Source organism: Canis lupus, chromosome 4, assembly GCF_048164855.1.
Source record: "Canis lupus baileyi chromosome 4, mCanLup2.hap1, whole genome shotgun sequence".
Lineage (NCBI taxonomy): Eukaryota > Metazoa > Chordata > Mammalia > Carnivora > Canidae > Canis > Canis lupus.
Window position 1 is genome coordinate 15,371,528 of NC_132841.1, and position 18,449 is coordinate 15,389,976.

Genomic DNA, 18,449 nt, shown 5'->3' on the forward strand with positions numbered 1-18,449 from the left:
GACCATGCACCAAGGTGCCTAAGATAAAGAGAGATACTGCCTATTGGCACAGAAAGGTTTTGAAGCAGTCACACTAGCTAAAATTTTGAAGTTTGTGATTACTCAAGTGAATTAAAATGGAAAGTAGATTGAGATCATCCAGATGGGTTAGCAGTTAGGTGTAATTAACCTGGAAAAGCTCCTTAGAGGAGAGGTGTAAGCTGGAGTATTATAGGATAGTAGTGGTTTAGTCCCATGAGTGCATGGATTTTGTCTGCTGTGTTCACTGTCAGCTCCAGTACCTACAATACTGCTTAGCACACTCTAAGTGCTCAACTGGACTTGGATGGATACATGGATGGATGGAAAGAGATGGAGATGGGAACAAAAGAGGGGTATGGAGAGGGAAAAGGGGAAAGGAGGAAGAACAAAGGGAAAAGGTAGGGATGGGAAGGGGAAGGAAAAAATAGGGGAGGGGAGGAAAAAGGAGGGGAGGGAGGCAGGGGGAAGGCCTTTGCCTTAGGTAAATCACAAATCAGTATGTCTCAGTTTCCTGTCCCATAAAATAAGAATAAAAATGGAAAATAAAAATTAAAATATCCTCCCTCATAAAGTTGTAAGGATTAAATGAGTGAATACACTTAAATAACTTACAAGAGGGCCTGGTACTCAGTCAACCTTAGTTACAACAATGAATATTTGATCTTCACTTAGTTCCTTCAAGCACTTAGTCAAGCATCCAACAAAAGAGATATTGTAACTGACTGGCACAGAGAAAAAGGAGCTAAATTAGAAGAATAATTAATGGGAAATCTGTCAGAAGGCCTGAAATCTCTATTCTAAAAATTCTCAATTTCATATGAGCGTCCAGAAGATCTGGCATCAAGTTTCCAGGCAAGAATGAAAAGAAGAGCATGCCATGTGGTATAGCAGGGCCCCATTTCAGTCCCCAGTTGGGTAAATGCAATCAATAACATCCTGTCAGTAACTTTTTGTGGTCTCATGTAAATATAGGGTACCTGAATAAAGATAAAAACTGTCATTTCCTCTCTCAAGTTGTAGCATGATGATTTATCTATTCCTTTGAAAGAACCAAACCAAACAATTGCTTAAACTTTCCTGGTTATATATGTCCATTGTGAAATATGCAGGGAGAAAATGGTGCAAGATGGTATGATATTTTTAGGACATTTGCAGAGAGGAACACTAGAAAGAATAAGGAACAATTAACTCAATCCAATGGGCAAGTCATTATAATTACTCCTGAGACAGCCTATGAGGGAAAAAGTGTCATGGGCTGTTTAATCAACCCTGAACTGCGGGGGTGACTAGTTATAATTTAGGTGTTTTCCAATTAGCTAATACAAAACAGTAATAAATGGCCAGCTGCACTTTTTTAAGTAGGCTCCACCCTGAGATCAAGACCTGAGATCAAGAGCCAGCCATTCTACCGACTGAGCCACCCAGGTGCCCCAGCCAGCTGCATTCTTAACAGATGCTTCCACATGCTTAAAAAGAGTTATTGTAGACTTCCTTTCAAACTTTAAACTTGACTTGGGATGCTCATGAAGAATTTTATTTTTCAAAATTATTACTTATTGAATTTAAAAGAAACTTAGGCTCACAAAAGCAATACGAAACATCACTGAGGTGGGACATGAGTACTGTTTTAACATATAGGCAAGCCTTTGTGAATCACGAATCCTTTACATGGAGACAAGGTTGAGGTCCAGGGATAAAAGACCAATTCACGGGCAGCCTGGGTGGCTCAGTGGTTTAGCGCCTGCCTTCAGCCCAGGGTGTGATTCTGGAGACCTGGGATCGAGTCCCACGTCGGGCTCCCTGCATGGAGCCTGCTTCTCTCTCTGCCCGTCTCTGCCTCTCTGTGTGTGTGTGTCTCCCATGAATAAATAAGTAAAATCTTAAAAAAAAAAAAAAAGACCAATTCACAACTAGTCTCCACCATTTCCAATCTGCTCTCACTCTGATGGGTGGGAGTGTCATATTCAACACTATCTACATTGAAAGCTACATAAGACGTGTGGCAGAGAACTCAGTGTTTCAGACGACCTCATGAATAAACAGGAAAACATTCTAGGCAGGCAACTTACCAAGTGGCAATGGTTCTCCAACATGAGCTCAGCCCAAAGGCTCCTCTTACCTCACTCAGCAAGGTGAAAACAAAGGTTGACACCATCTAGCCCAGACCTGCAGACTTAAATCCTCCAGACACTCACATAATCTTACTGTGATCAAGTATAAGGGTGGGATTCATAATGTTTTTCCTATGCCTCAGCCTAATTTTTGAAAAATCTCATTTGTGTAAACAACACTAGGGATTATTTTCAAAGGCATCTTTCTGAAGTCATTGGATATTATCTTAGAATAATCTTTACTTGTTTATCATATGGGTCAATATTCATGAAAGATTAAAGTAAAATTATATCCAACCAAACCCCAAGAACTAATGAGAAAGATGTATAGAGAAAAGAACTTGACCCTGAAAATCAGACAAATCAAGAGTAAGCTCTCAATTTATGAGAAATAGAACCTGGAATAAGTTACTTGTCATGGAGGAGACTAGGTTTCCTCAACTATAAATGGAATTAGGAAGCCTCACCGTATAAGAAAGCCATGAGAAACAGTACATGTGCCAAAGAGATAGTAGGGGATCAGGAAATACTCCATTATTGTTATGGTCAACACATTATTTTTATGGTCAACATGAAGATTTGGTGGTAATTCAACAAAGACAGGGCATTCGCAGATCTGAGTTCCACCCCTAAAGGTCCCAAACCTAGCAATATGCTACTAGATAAGTCAATCAGGTCCAACTGCCTTATCCTTAAATGAAAATAATAATTGCAATCCTTGTAGAGTATATAATTTTAATGGTGAAAAATACAAATGTATAAATCTCTAAAAATTAAAAGCACTGTATAAAGTATGATCCAAATAAGTGCTGGGACTGCTGCAGTGGCCACATAGCCCATGTGTTTGTTTTTGCTGCTCATTCTGTCCTATTTCCAGCTGGGTACCTCCGAGTTCCATCCATCCTAGTCTGCCAGTGTGGCAGCAGCGGCAACGTCACACCCACCTTTGCCCCTACTCGGTTGAAATAGAGGACAATTATCCAAACTGAACTTTGGCAGTTCTAGATAGGCTGTGGTAGGTGCTTCTGAGTAAAAGTCTGGAGCAATTTCCCCTCTTGGAAATCCTTTTCCGCTGAGCAGGCCTTTGAGCTTGCTTGTGCCATTTTGACTGTCTCTGACCCCGTTTGGGTGTGTCTTGTCTTCCTAACTATGAAGTACTCTTCCTGAGGCCAGGATCTGTATTTTAATTATCTTTGAACCTTCCATATCACTTCCTATTTTCTCTTCATGTGCTGTTAATTCTAATCTCAGATAAATCCTTTTTTAAAATGACTTATTACCTGAGTTTAGCAAAATGATTGTCCAGCAAAATAATGGATGGAAGACCTTGAGTTTCTTCATCTTATCAACAGGATATAACAGTATTTCATGATGATGGTAATAATAGTAGTTATAATAACTAGCATGTACTGGACATTTACAATACCTGAGACATTATACTAAATGCCTTACAAATATGACTTCATCTCATCCTCCCTGTAACCTTATGAGAAGTAGCTTTCATCACATCTCATTTACAGAGATGGAAGCCAAGGCACAGAAGAATAAAGTAGCTTGCCTGAGTCTGTGTACTGGAACAGGATTCTGATTCAAGGCCACACCACCTTAACATTTATAACAGTCCTGGTTTTTGCTCCCAAACCAAACATTCAAAATTTACTTTGAAATATCAAAGGTCTATATACAAGACTATTGCTAACTGTGAGAACTTGGTTTGTGGATTTATAACACGTTTAAATAATCTCTCTCATTTTATGACTGAAGACCACTTACAATTTGCATTGTCATTTAAACTAATGAAACCAGCCTAATTCATAAATATTCAGTCTCTCCAATTTGTACCAAGGAAGCTTCCTGTTGGCAGGGCTCATTTATCCATTAATTACAACAGAGACACTGCTTACATCTCAAAAGACTTTTAGGAGACCCCAAAAATCTTTTAATTTCCTTTAAAATAAGAGGAAAGGGAACGTTTAGGTCAGAAGAAATATAATACGTAACATTAATATGCTATCTTTATACCTATGCAAGCATGAAACTTAATTATTTACTTATTTATCTAATTTTTATGGAGGAGGGGACCACAATGGCAAACACACCTTTCGGCTCCCCGAAAGCCCTACTATAGTCCTGCTTGTGGGCTCTGCAGGCTTTATCAGCATTCTCTGTATTAATGATGCAGTTTCTCATTGCATCTCTCTCATTGCTCCCATGGTCACACCACTGTAGCTTGTGACTTCTGGCTCTGTGGATGTCAAGTGTGGTGAGAGTCTGGCTTGTAGAAAACATGATAGCTACTCCTTAGCATAAATAGCACACCCTGGGAGCCTGGTGTGACTTGTTAGAAGGTGGTTTCCTTCTCCCTTTCAGCGTGATGAGGAAATGCGGCCACTGGGGTGCCTATATCACCCATCAGGGAGGGTTTTCTGGCCACAAAGTGTCTAGCCACGAGAAAACAGTGTACACCAAAGGGTATTACAGAGAGGAAACAGAAAATGTCAGGAAAACCCATCTTAACTGCTCAATGGAAGCACTCAAATCTGGGGTTCTAAGAAATATACTTGCCACAACCAGTGACAACAATGACAGTTTTAGGTCACCTGGGGGCCAAGGCCCTATAGAAGGGAAGACTTTCCCCAACTTGAGGCTGTTCTGAGCCCTTTCATCCTCCTCCCCATGCCCATAATTTTAAACCCCCTTTTTTTTTAATTCATGAGAGACACAGAGAGAGAGAGGCAGAGACATAGGCAGAGGGAGAAGCAGGAGCCCTGCGGGGAGCCAGCGGGACTCAATCCCAGGATCCCAGGATCACAACCTGAGCCAGAAGCAGACGCTCCACCACTGAGCCACCCAGGTGCCCCTTTTAAGCTCTTACTTAGAAAGTTCGGATTCCAAATGTCAGCCCGAAATCCTTGCAAAGCTAGGGCAAGCCTGGGGTTAAGACAGGACCCTAATGACAGGACGAGTGCTTATTTGACCCCAGTGGGGCTGGGGACCCACTGAGACTGGTGGATTTTCACTTTTGTTACACTTGAACTGTAATGACCTTTATCCTGAAGTCTGGCTTGTGAGTAATGAATATGAAGTCCTCTCCTTTCAGCCTCTCAGTTTAAAGAAAGAGGAAGGAAATGGTCCATTGTTTTTCTAACCTTGCAGTTTCCTAGTGTGAGATGGAAAACTGGATGGTAAGTGAAAGCAGCAGGCGTCTCTATAGAAGGACATCCGGTGAGGCCCGACCTGCTCCTGAGGGGCACATGTAGACTGTGGAGTAATGGCGCACCGGGGTAAAAACAAACTGAAACAAGTTTCCTTAGCGAATACATCTCAATACTCATGACAACCAACTCTTTACTCGGAAACCTAGCCTACATTCTGTCCATTCTGTATCTTAAACCCAGGGAAAGAAAACCTCCTTGGGTTTCCAACAAAGTGGGGAAATCCATCAGAGTAGCAATTTTCTCTAGCTCTAAGATTTTGTTGTACCCAGAAGGGCTAAAAGGGGTGACCAAAAGAATTGTGGGGGTTTTTTATATTGTTCTGTTCATCCACTAATTTGTTCAAAAATAGCTCTCAAGTTTGTTCAGCACAATTTGACCTTCATAATTATGCGGGTGATTATGAGGCCCCATTAGAGTTTTCAAAGTGCTTTGTACATAAGGGGCCTTTAAACATTCTACTATAATAAAAACAAGCTCATAAAAATCCCACACGTTTCACATAGGCCTTCGATAACCCATCACAGGATAATGACCTTGAATTACTAACAGTATGTACTACATTCAAACCAGTAGCTTGGAGGTAAAAGTTTTTGTATCTTATTATCTCTGGTTAGAATCACTCAGATCCTTAGAAGAAACACGCACACACATGCACACACACACGTACTTGCTTTGCCCTTAGATGAACAAATTCTATGAGTCATCAAAAATAACCCTGTCTGCTCTGGCTACCACCTTCTCCCAAGTAGGTCTGTCAGAATAGACAGTCTGGATCAGAACCCACATGACAGTGGTGTTTGGACCCCAGTCCTACCTATCTGGGGGATCCTTGGTCCCTTCCTCTGAGTCTTGTTCTGCAAAACCAGAGCATTAGTCTAGAATCAGTGGAATTCTGCACATGTCTTTAGGGCTTTTTGGTTGAGGAGAGCTGCTGAGCAGGAAGGTGCTGCCCACCTCCTCTCAATCAGAGCAGAGCCCTTTTTGTTTTGTAGGTGGTGTCCTGAATTATCTTTCAGTTGGAGAAAAAAAAAAAGGTTGAAAACTATCATAGTAAATGATCTCTAAGGTACCTTTTATTCTGAACACATGGAGAATCTGTGACTGTCGGCAGTTTACCTTGGGTGAACTACCCCTTCAGTTGAGCAATTGTTGGGTTTGGGGGGATTTTTTTAACTCATTATTATCTATTAATGAATTAATAGAGATTATTTTATCATATTCTATCCTGAAGACACAGGATACAGGGCAAGTAAGTCTCAATACGGACATCTGAAGAGAAAAGTGGGGGATAGATCAGAGGAAACTGAGTGCACAGTAAGGCTTTGCTTGTGGACAGCAGCCTCAGTGTGGCAGCAAAGTAGAGCAGTGGACACATTTGGGCCCCCAGAAAGGACACTGGGCACTAGCCAGGGCCACAAGCCCAAGTTGACCAATGGCTTTCACATAATGCCATCTCACTCCGTCTTTACAGGGGAATAATAATATCTCCATTTTCCGGCTGCAGTCAGAACTCCAGCACAAGGGAAGGACGGGTGTGCCAAATAGGAGGGGGAAAGAAGGCCAAGTTGTCTGGTTCTCTTTTCCATCTTTTGTCATTCCCATGCTAAGCTCTGCAGGCAGCCAGTTACCTAACACATATTGCTCCCCCACTGCAGGCTGGTGCTGAAAAACAGAGGAATGAGTCAGTGTCATTACCTTCCAGAAGTTTACGGCTGGTAAGACTTAGACATAAATGTGGTAGTATTAGTGCTAATCACCCAGCATTTCTGTTCTCTAGCCAAACATATGGCACAGCTGTACTTTTCTGCTTCCTTACAGTGGGGTATGTCCATGCTTTTGCTAGTGACATTTTGAGCTGAAATGATGCATGCCCCTTCCAGGTGGGAGCTTTAGGACCCTGGGCTCAATCCACTATCCTGTTTCTCTGAGCCATGATAATTGGCAACATGTCCCATGGTGGCAGCTCCATTAGCCCAGGGCCCCAAGGAGGCCAATTTGGAGCTGAGACCTAGACAAACTGAAATGGGCATGTCTCATAAGGAAGAAATAAATCTCGTTTAGGCCATTGAGAGTTTTCAGAGTTCTTGTCACCTCAGCATTACCTGGCCTAACCTGATGAGTAAATATCCACCATGGCAGAAGTATCAGGAAGCTAGAGGTTTACATTAGTCATCACCCAAATTGGTTAACCTATATCAACAATTATTTTAAAGAGAGTTGGTAGTTTTCCCTTCATTATAAAACCTAGCAAAATACATTTCACTCGCCTACTATATGGTAGCCAGCAGGCTTCTATTATTTAATTAAATACTACAGATGCTAATAAATTCTATTGATGTAATTTATTTTTCATTAAAAGTTCTTTCAAAGTCCCTACACTGTAGGCTAATAAACATGGATAGAAACTTTATATTTATTTGTACACCAATTCCTTAAATACCATAGCAAACTCTGAGGGGAAAGTAGGCATATGGGTGGAAGAGGAGGACCTCATAAAGCAGAAAAGTGTAGAAAACACTTCCAGTTCTTCCTTTGCAAAGCTACTGCCAGTTTTTGTAACTTGTTTCACCAATGGCTATACAGTATTTTCAACCAATTCTCAATTTCAGCCTTACCTTTCTATGATATTCAAAATACTACTGCATTACTCATTATAAATGACAATTCTCTGTTCTGACTTTTGTCTCTTCCATCAAGAAGTTCTCTATATACTAATTCCCCTCTAAATTCATGAGCTGTCATTCAAAGTCAACAATAAGTCACCAGTTGTAGACTATGGTCCAGGCTCTTTGCTGTGTGTGAATCTCCTCACTGACCCTCACGATAACCCTGTGAAGTAGGCACTCTTGTTACAGATTTTATAGATGAGAAAAACTGAGGCTTTTTTTTCAAGGGCAAGTAACTTACTCAAGCCCCATAACCAGTAAGTCGTGGCGCCAGGCAGTTTGCCTTCAGAACCCACATACTTTACCCCTACACTTCCCAGGCCTCCTGGTTTTCTCACAACTGAGGAATGCTCCCCTCATAGTGGCTCTAGCATCTGTGGCCTCAGCCCCCCTTTCACACCACTATGTGGTTTAGGAGCAGCGATGGGGCCAGTAGCACCGGGCCCTGTGGGGCACAGACAGATGGCCAGCCAGAGCCCAGAAGCCACACACCCCTGAGAACAGACTGTACGGCTGGAGGCAGCCAGCCAGAGCCCATTGTCCTGGGGCCCTTCTGAAAGGTCTTAAAATAGCATTTGATGATGTGGAAACACACAGGTATCTCGTGTAATCTCTGGAACCCTGTGGATACCACAGAAAATGCAGAGTGTTGGAAAGTGGGGGCCTGGGCCCTGATCTGTCATTAACTAGCTCTATGACTTTAACTAATAATAATAAAAAACAGCACCTCAACAAGGTGTCAGGTGGTGTACTCAGCACTTGATGTACATTCTTTCATTTCACTTTCTCTTCCCCCAAAACTACAAAAAGTAGGCATTATCATCCTGTATTTCAGAGATGACAAGTGCCAAGTAGGGCCTTGTCCAAGACTACAGACATAGAAAGCAGCAAAGCCAGGATTTATTCCAGCCATTTCCTTTTTCTGGGCCCCACTTTATCCATCTATATAAGAAGGCTGGGTTTGATGAACTCAAAACTCCATTTCAGCTCTAATATCCTAGCTCTTTCACTCTGCTGCAAAGTTCTGTTTACATAGGCACAAACTATCTCCAGAGAGTGAAATATGCAATCTATACCACCTTAAATTTGCAGGGCACCATTTTTACCTCTGTCCCTTCTGCCCATCTTTATAAGAATTGGCCAAAATGGACCAAACTCTAACCAACACAGCTCCTCATTTTCTGCAGCTCCAAAATATTGTTAGAGAGTAGTTAGCAAATCTATGGGATTAATCCCAAAGACAGAGGTGATAATGAAAAAAAAAAACTTATGTTTAAACATATCCCCTTTTCTTGTAATATAATGATGCAACCCTTTCCCCATCCTTGTGGGTGGGTTTATAATGTGGGGAAGTGGTTTGGAATTAAGACTAGCTTTATATTCTTTTCATAGTGCTGACTGAGGTTAATACTGCACCTGGGATCAGTCCATTGGTCCAAGTTCTGTACATACTTGTGATTTTAAATCAACTTTAAATAAAAAAACTAACAACATTCCCCAAATAATGAACTTTCTCTAGGGCCTCAGTGTTTCCTTGGTTCTAAGCACCTAGTCTCAGATATCCTCAAACTTTTAGAGTACAGCAGAATTAACTGGTGAACTTGCTCTAAATGTCAAGAACTGAGCCCTTTAATGAGAATGATTCTGGAAGCTGGGGTAGAGACCCAGAATCTACATTTTAAGCTCCACTCTCCATTGCTCATCCCCTGCCCCAAGTAAGTTTGATGCCCAAGGTTTGTGCACCACACTTTGAGATATATAGCTGGTTCTTGCATCAGATTTATTTACCTTCATTTTCCTCAAGACAGGTACGGACTGTCCTTGCCACTTTGGCCAGACACAAACCAATTAGATCAATTTAGTTGACCAATTCAATAGTGGTTGGTTGGTTGGTTGGTTTGGCAAGGGTTTATTGTTTGTTTTTGTCAATTCAGATTTTTAATTGTGGCACACAGTTGATCCCAATAAACATTCACTTATGTCAAACAAAATCACTATTTACCTTTTTTTCAAAGTTTTTTCAAAACTTTGACAAGTTTTTCACTGAAATAACACACTCTGCTACTTGTTTGGGGCCATGAGTCATGGCTTTCATGCCACTTCACATTGTTACTCAATAGTATTTCACCTGAAAAAGTTCAATTTGAAAGCACCACCCTAGGGTGACCATGTAATTTATCATCCAAAACAGGAGACTTGACACTAAAAGGAAATGCTATTAATAATTTCCCTGGGAAAATGAGCATAAAGCAAGACTATCTGGGAGAAGTGGGAGATATGCACCCCCCCCCCACTTTCATCAGTTAGAAAGAAAATCACCAGGAGGTCACCTACTTGCCCAAGACTCCAAAGTGGCTCATCCCCTCTGTTAAGGTCCACAGTGCTAGATCAGTCACTGCCTTGTGTTGCTTTTATCTTTCCATAGGACTTACAGTTGTCTAGCCACCAAAATGCTGATCACTGCTGCAAACGCAGAGGCCATGTCTTTCCTCATCTCCCTCCCATCTCCTGTCCCAGTTGTTCATCAAGGGTGCCATCTGATGGAGAGGTAAGCTAGACAGCAGAATTCATTTTTCCTATGATACTGCAGAGGCTCCCACCCAGCCTAGGGAAGCTTCATATGCTAGGGGAAATCCTTTGAACTACAGAGCCACAAAAAAATAGGTTTGCTTTCTAGTTGTATGACCTTGGGGAAATCAGTTAACCTCTCTGAGCCTTAGTTCTCTGGATAATAGAGTTGCTAATGTTAATTTTGCAATGTCATTAGGAAGATCAAATGAGATAATATATGTAAATCACCTACAAGGGCCTTCTAAACAATGATCATTCCCTCCCTCCCTTCTTTACAATACCGATCTTGCCAAAACAGACAGATGAACTGCAAAAGGTCATTAGTGCTTACTGTTCTTTATTTTTTTTTCTTACTGTTCTAGTTACAACCACAGCATAACAAATTACCCCAAACCCAGCTTCATAAAATAACCATTTTATTATTCTCACTGATTCTGTGTACCAGAAACTTGGAAAGGGCAGAGTAGGAATGCTTTTATTCTGCTCTATGACATCTGGAACCTCAGCAAGAAGGAACTAAAGGCTTTGTGTGATTCAACTCCCAGAACCTAGAATCGTCTGGAGGCATTTTTCACTCACATTTCTGGTGGCTGATGCTGGCTGTCAACCAGAAGGCCTACAAGTGACCTGGGCTTCCTCACAGCATGGAGACCTTTTGACTTCCTACATTGGGGTTTAGGGCTCCCAAGGCAAAGATCTCAAGAAACCTAGGAGGAAGTTGTTTATGTTTTATGATCTAGCCTCAGAAGTCATGTGGTGTCACTTCCACCATAATGATAAACCAGCCTAAGGGGGGAAAACATAGATCCCACCATTTAACAAAGGAAAGTCAAGGTTGTATATGATAAGATTGTGTGGGATGAAAAAACTTGATTTGGTCATTTATGGAAAATACAATCTGCCACATTTACCCTATAAGTGACCACTTGATAAAGATGAATAAATTTTTAAAAAGGAAAAGATACCCACGACATACAACATCTTAGAATCCCAAAGTGTTCCATAATCATCTGAACCTCATATATAATCCAGGCTTTGGTTAACCAGGCTGAGCTCCTGCCTTTAAGACACTTAAGACACTGCCTTTAAGAAGAAATGTGTGGGAAATATCAGAAAGGGAGACAGAACGTAAAGACTGCTAACTCTGGGAAACGAACTAGGGGTGGTAGAAGGGGAGGAGGGCGGGGGGTAGGAGTGAATGGGTGACGGGCACTGGGGGTTATTCTGTGTGTTAGTAAATTGAACACCAATAAAAATAAATTAAAAAAAAAAGACACCTCAGTCTTCCCCTTTGTCCTGATCCCCACCAACTGCTCCAAAGATGAAAGGAGGATTAAGTGTTTCATCCATTTTGGAAGTAACTGGGTTCTCACCTGGGCAGAAAGTGTGGGCATCAAGAGGTGGTGAGAAGTTGAGGTTCTAATGGAGAAACAGAGATGAATTAGTAGGATTACCCCTAGCCAAATGATCTCTGTCCTGTCTCTCATGGTTTCTTCTTTTCTTACTACACTGTGCTTTGTGATGCATGTGCAACACACACACACACACACACACACACATATCCCTCAGCCACTTAAAAGCATTATGAATCTGTATGAGGAGTGATATATTTTTTCAGTCACTTTTACATTACCATTTACCTCAGAAATGTGGAGCTCCATTTCTTAATGAGAAAATTTGTCTACTTATTGATTCTTTCCTATTTGACAAGAATCTCTTCAATCCTATTCCTTCTTCAAAACCACAGTCATCTAATTTACCATGGACACTCCCATACACACATATTATATTTTAAATTACATTGATTTAGACTTCGAGTTACATTGTGTTTCTTTCTACTGGTCAAGGGGTAAATTTAAGCAACTAATCTCTTGCTAAATGCAGTCATCGAAGGGGAGAAAAGCCTCCCCTTTATAATTTTAATCTAATCTGAAGAAGAGAACTTTGATCATTTCAAGCACAAAAGCTCTTACAGTATTTGGTCTGGCCTTTATGCCAGAATTATGAATCTCCTTCATATCTCCTTACTTGTTCCCTCTAATCTCCATTGTATTCATGACTTCTCAAATTTTACATCTTAAATTTCAGCTAGCACTTACTTAAGCTCCTACAGCAGTGTAATTAATTGCTGTTAAGCATTCGTGATTTAGGCCACAGAGGAACGCTATGAAACAGCATTCACCAGTGTGAGTCAGAACTGGGAATCTTTTCTGACCCTATTTACCTCATCAGCTAAGCTGTCTCTTTATGCATGCTCTCTGTCAAAATTCCTGAAAACAATCAGTACTTTACCAAAGACAACAGCACTATTTTAATATACTGAATGCCATCAACAAAAACTGCCAGTAGATTATCTATTCTACTCTGTTGAATAGTCAAGATAGCCCAGTCTACTAATTTACCATGCACAGGTGGACTTCAACCTGCTTCCACCTTAAGCTTTTAAGAGATATCAAAGTGAGGTAGGCATACCTCATACCTTTTAGGGTATTTAAGCCCTTGGTTTTACGTGATATAATTCATGTCTCATTTACTCATTTATTCACTATAACTATAAATATTTCTTGAGTACTTACTCTACCCAATCAAGGACACTATAATCCAATAGTTCTCAATATTTAGATTTTACAGACCAGAAAAATTCCCAAACTGTTTGGTGGACTAACAGATGCTGACAAATTTCTATTTTGTGGAGAAAGGCCACAGCATGAAGACCAGTGGGTCTCCCAATGAGAGCCTGGAAATGAACTGGCTGATGGTACAGAAGTAGCAGGCTAAAGGTAATTGTAAATAAATGGACAAATCCATAAGATGACAAAAGTACAAGAAGTAAAGAACATTCTCTATTTTTTCCTTTTTAATATTTTATTTAAATTCAATTAGTTAACATATATATATATGTCATTAGTTTCAGATGTAAGTTCAATTAATCATTAGTTGCATATAACATCCAATGCTCATTATATCACATGCCCTCCTTAATGCCTAGCACCCAGTTTCCCCATCCCCACCTCCCCTCCAGCAACCCTCATTTCATTTGCTATAGTTAAAAGTCTCTTATGGTTTGTTTCCCTCTCTGATTTTATTTCCCTCCCTTCCCCTATATTACTCTGGTTTCTTAAATTCCACATATGAGTGAAGCCATATGATAGTTACCTTTCTCTGATTGACTTATTTTGCTTAGCATAATACACTCCAGTTCCATCCACATCCTTGTAAAAGATTTCATCCTTTTGCTGTCTTAGTAATATTCCACTGTACATATACCACCTCTTCTTTATTCATTCTTCTGTTGATGGACATCTGGGCTCTTTCCATAGTTTGGCTATTGCGGACATTGCTGCTATAAATACTGAGGTGCAGGTGCTCCTTTGGATTACAATGTTTGTATTCTTTGGATAAATACCTAGTAAGAACATTCTCTAATTTCAAAGTTAATGTGTTAAGAAGCTTTGAATATGTAATTCACCCATACCCTTAGCCAAGTTACTAAAGCTTTCATGAGAAATTACACCAGGGTTGTACTAACTAGGCAGTCTTTGCCCAGCTCTCTCTTTCCCACCAGAATCCCAGAGTCAGGCTCACACTGCCCTATTTGAGGGCTTAAGCTTAACTGCCAGGATCTGAAGCCAAGTATCTCATGGATGGGAAAATTTTGCTAAGCAATCCTGAGCCCATTCAGCTCTGACCCTAGTTTTGGTTATTGGGCTTTCTTTGTGGCCTGGTCTGCACCTTCTAAACCAGTCCCAAGTAATTTCATCTCATATAATTCCAGATGCCTTCTCTTGGCTCCTTTCTTGGCAATCCAAGAGTCTCTAGATGGGTATTATACTGTTAAATTTCAGTCCTCATGCTTAGGCTTTGACACCTACAGCTAGTCATACCCAGCACCGGCTCCCACCTCAGTGAAACATGTTTTGTTGTTTGCTCCCTTTCCTATAGCTGGGAAAGTACATTGGGCGCTCTCTCTCTCTCTCTCTCTCTCTGAATTTCCTGCAGCTGGCAACCCCAGAACTTGTGTGCCACAGTTTGCCTGCATATATGTGTGTGTACTTTCTTGAAGAGCTCATAGCACTCACTTCTCAATTCTTAAGAGTTCCGTTAGTCTGAAAAGACAAAAACCAAAACAAAACCACTGCTGTAGAGCCATTTCCTGACTGAGAAATGGGAATTGTATATTCCAGGCTAGTGTTTATTCTTATTTTATAACAAAACCAGGCATGAATGAGGGGAATGTATTTACCAAGGATTCTCAGTGTCTGAAGAAACCCGGATTTGAGTCTACTTTCCCTACTTATTTTCTAGTTCACCTGTGGCCTATGCTCCATTGCATCAAACTACTTTTACATTCCATTCTGCTGATCATGATATCCACTGACATCCCTGTTTTTAAACAAGACTGATACAAAAAAAAATAATAATAAAAATAAAAATAAAGACAATACAGTGCTTGGCACATCATAAGCAATGAACAAAAACGTCAGCCATTAATCTTCTCAATCACATAGGGCCTCTTAGTTTGGAAAGTGAAAATTCATGTTTTTGTGGCAGTTCTTCCTGGAAAATGTTATCAATTTAATTTCAGGCCAGTCACTTTTTCCAAGGAAAGGTAAACTCCAGATGTGTCCTTAGTTTCCACAAGCATAAGAGAAGCATAGGCCAATGGGAAGATGCAAACTGGCTTCACAGATGACATGACCCCCATGCCACGAGTGTGAAGATGTCAGGTGATGGCAGCCAAATGCTATCTGGATAAATCTGTGAGGCTGGTGTGTCAAGTCTGTGGGAGGCATTCCCTTCACCCTCAAAGTCTTCCTTCATACTTTCCCATTGTCTCCCTCTATCATCCTGATGACTATTTGCTAAAGCATTTGCTGGTAAACGAGGAGCTGACAAAGGTGAGGTATGAGAATTCCTTAGCACTCTCAAAGGAACCTCAAAGTTGTGCTGAGGTTTTCCCAGATCTTCAAGTTGATCTAACAGCCTGCATCGCTTATGGAGGAACAGACCACTGGAATAGTGTCCAGGATGCTGTTATCTCATGCCTGGAACATGATCCCCAGAGCATCTCAACTTCACCTCTGGACACTGACTCCACCAGGTGGGTTTCCCCTAGGTAGTGCCACCAGGATGGTGCTGGCTTCCCACTGGATGAGCCTTGGCATGCTACTTCAGAAAGATCAAAGGCCTTAGACCTTAGATCTTATACCTTCTGCAAAGATCTCTGACCCATAGTCATTCAAAATGTATGCATCTTGATGTGGTAGTTCAATAGAAGGAGCTCTTTCACAATTTGATTTTTTTTCTAATTTTTACTTAATTTATTTTTCTTTATTTATATATATTCTACCAAGATATCTCTCCCACTCCTACCTTGAATTAAGTCTGGCAATTAAGTCTTTAAAGAGACAGTAAAATTGACAGGGTACAGAGCTGGTCCAAATAGTTCCTATCATATGTGAAACCTCAATCTCAACTTGGAAATCTCAAAAAAATTATTGAGCAAGTTACCAGCACGGGAATTCTAATCATGAAGCAATTCCTACTGATTTCTGGAAATTTTTTAACCCCATGATGCAGTAACAAATCTAACTTTTAAGGCTTTTTTTGTATTTGATAATCATGATATTTAATCTTTTGCCATCATTCAAAATGGAAACTGTCCTTATTTCAAAACAATAAAGTGACTCTAATGTAAATAGCAGGGCCTTTTGGAAAACAGAGACTCACCTCTCAATGCAAAGAACAAATATTTGCATTACCTATTTATATTAAAATATGCAGAAATTTCTCAAGCATTCAGCCAACTTATAAATTTTTATAACTTCTTTGAATTGTTAACATTTTTTTTAACACACTGCATTATTTCAGCTTTGTGAAGGGCTCAATAACAATCTTTCTGGTCAGGAAAAAGGAAAGGACATTAGAATAAAGAATGCAGAATAAATAAAAACAAAACAGTACAGCCCGTACATCCACTCATACAAAGACAACTTTCATGGTGAGCTATAGCAATTATAATAACACAATGTCCTTCATGTTGATTTCAGCAGTGAAAAGAATTTCTCTAGTTATTAAAGACTTTCCTGGCCAAGTTTCAGAAAAAAAAATCTGATTCTATCCCAATCTGACTTCTGTGCAATGCAAGTCATGCACATTTTAAACACTGATATATAATGCTGCCATTCTTCTATGAACTGTTAACAGCTGTAGAAACTATTATAGCCAGCTTCAAAACATGTCTGTGTAGTCAGTGCTCTCCAGACACTTAGCAATCCCAAAGCTATTCCTGGGCTCACTCAGATTGCAGTGCGAACACAAAGTTTTGATTTATGTTGGTAATGAAACAACAAACTTCTGATCTTTCCTCTAAATGGCCATTCAGATTACATGAACAGCATGTGCTTCAGGGGAAAGTGGAGGGCAGAATTTACAGAAACAAAAAGGAAGCAAGAAAATAAATGGAAGGGCCACCCACAGTTACCTTAAGGAAAACCCACAGTCTTCAGTATAAAGCACTGTATTGGAGCTACATCTCCCAACCACAAAAAGCACTTGTGCTTATTAGAGGAATAAATAGCAGCCGAGGCTTTGGATGAGAAGGTGCCCCAGTGAGAGCCATGTGCCATAATCAGGGACAAGTGCAAAGCTGGTGATGGGCATTAATACACACAAGGTGTCACCCTGGCTATGAGCAAAGATTCAGAGACCATGAGATTCTCATTTCAACTGAAAAGTTCCACTTCACTGAATCATGACCAAAATCCCCTGAAATGACAAACTCATGCAAGGGAATTTTTTAGCTGTAGCAATCCAACCACCCCCAAAGGCACCATGTCCATTGGAAATCTTCCCTAAGCTATGAAGTTCCCTTATTCCACATTTGCCAACTGTAACTCAAATACATGAGAGTGCTTCCCTAAAATGCTTTGTTTCAATCTAACCATCAAAGGATGGTTACAGACCCAATCCTACATCTAAGTTGTTCATAAAGAAGAGAAATAGAAATTTTGATATGTAACCAAAATTCAAAAATGTCCACTTCCTATGACTAGTGATGTAATCTGAAATAGTCTCCACAGGATATTCCATGGTTGCTGTTTTCCTACTTAGAGATGAAAAAGGTGGTAAGTTTGTATCTTCTAAAGATAAGTCATTTGCTTACTCCCCTCCCTGCTGGCTGAGATAAAGAAGGGAAGTCACAGTATTCATTCACTTCCCTGTCACTGAGAACCCCCTCTACACTGAATATAGTAATCAACAACAGAAGAATAAGAGACCCAGACACTGCTCTGAAGGAACTGGGAAAGAAAACATGAAATGGTATAGAAAAGAAGTAGAAAGTAGAGTAGATCCTAAAGTGTTAAGGGTATGTAAGAATGAAGTGACCTGAGCGTGAAGAGTTGAAGGGCTGTATAGCTGTGGGCAAGTTATTCAGGCTCTCGGATGCCAGAGTCCAAGTAAAATTAAAATGGAAGAGAGCTGGGGGGAGAGAGGTGATAGGATAGAAACCACAGAAGATATCATTCATTGCTTTTGTAACAGTATGCATTAAGTTGCAAGTAATAGGATACCCAACTCCAGTCACTTAAACAATGAGAAGTTATTTCACATAACCAGAAATTTGAAAGTACGCAGTTCCAGGCTTGGTCTTGTGACTCAGGATATTTTTTTAAATCTTTTTGTTGTACCATTTGCTAATGTGCAGTTTTTTCCCCGTGATCATTATCACATGTTGTCAAGAGAGCTACTATAGCACCTGACATCACATTTACATTCATGGCAGGAAGAAGAGAGGACTGAAGGCCCCAGTAAGCTCTCTTCTAACACTTGTCCCATTTATCAAGGAAACAAAAGCTTTC

The 18,449-nt window shown here is 40.4% G+C and overlaps 1 long non-coding RNA gene across 1 annotated transcript in view; it reads left to right on the forward strand.

The window, feature by feature from the left end:
• The window catches only part of LOC140631498 (uncharacterized), a 120,599-nt gene extending 108,855 nt beyond the window's left edge, over positions 1-11,744 (forward strand). Inside the window, exons 3-4 of the long non-coding RNA XR_012029042.1 lie at positions 10,442-10,564; positions 11,033-11,744. This is a non-coding gene — a long non-coding RNA (uncharacterized lncRNA). The remainder of the gene's footprint in view (positions 1-10,441; positions 10,565-11,032) is intronic.
• The last annotated feature ends 6,705 nt before the right edge of the window (positions 11,745-18,449 follow it).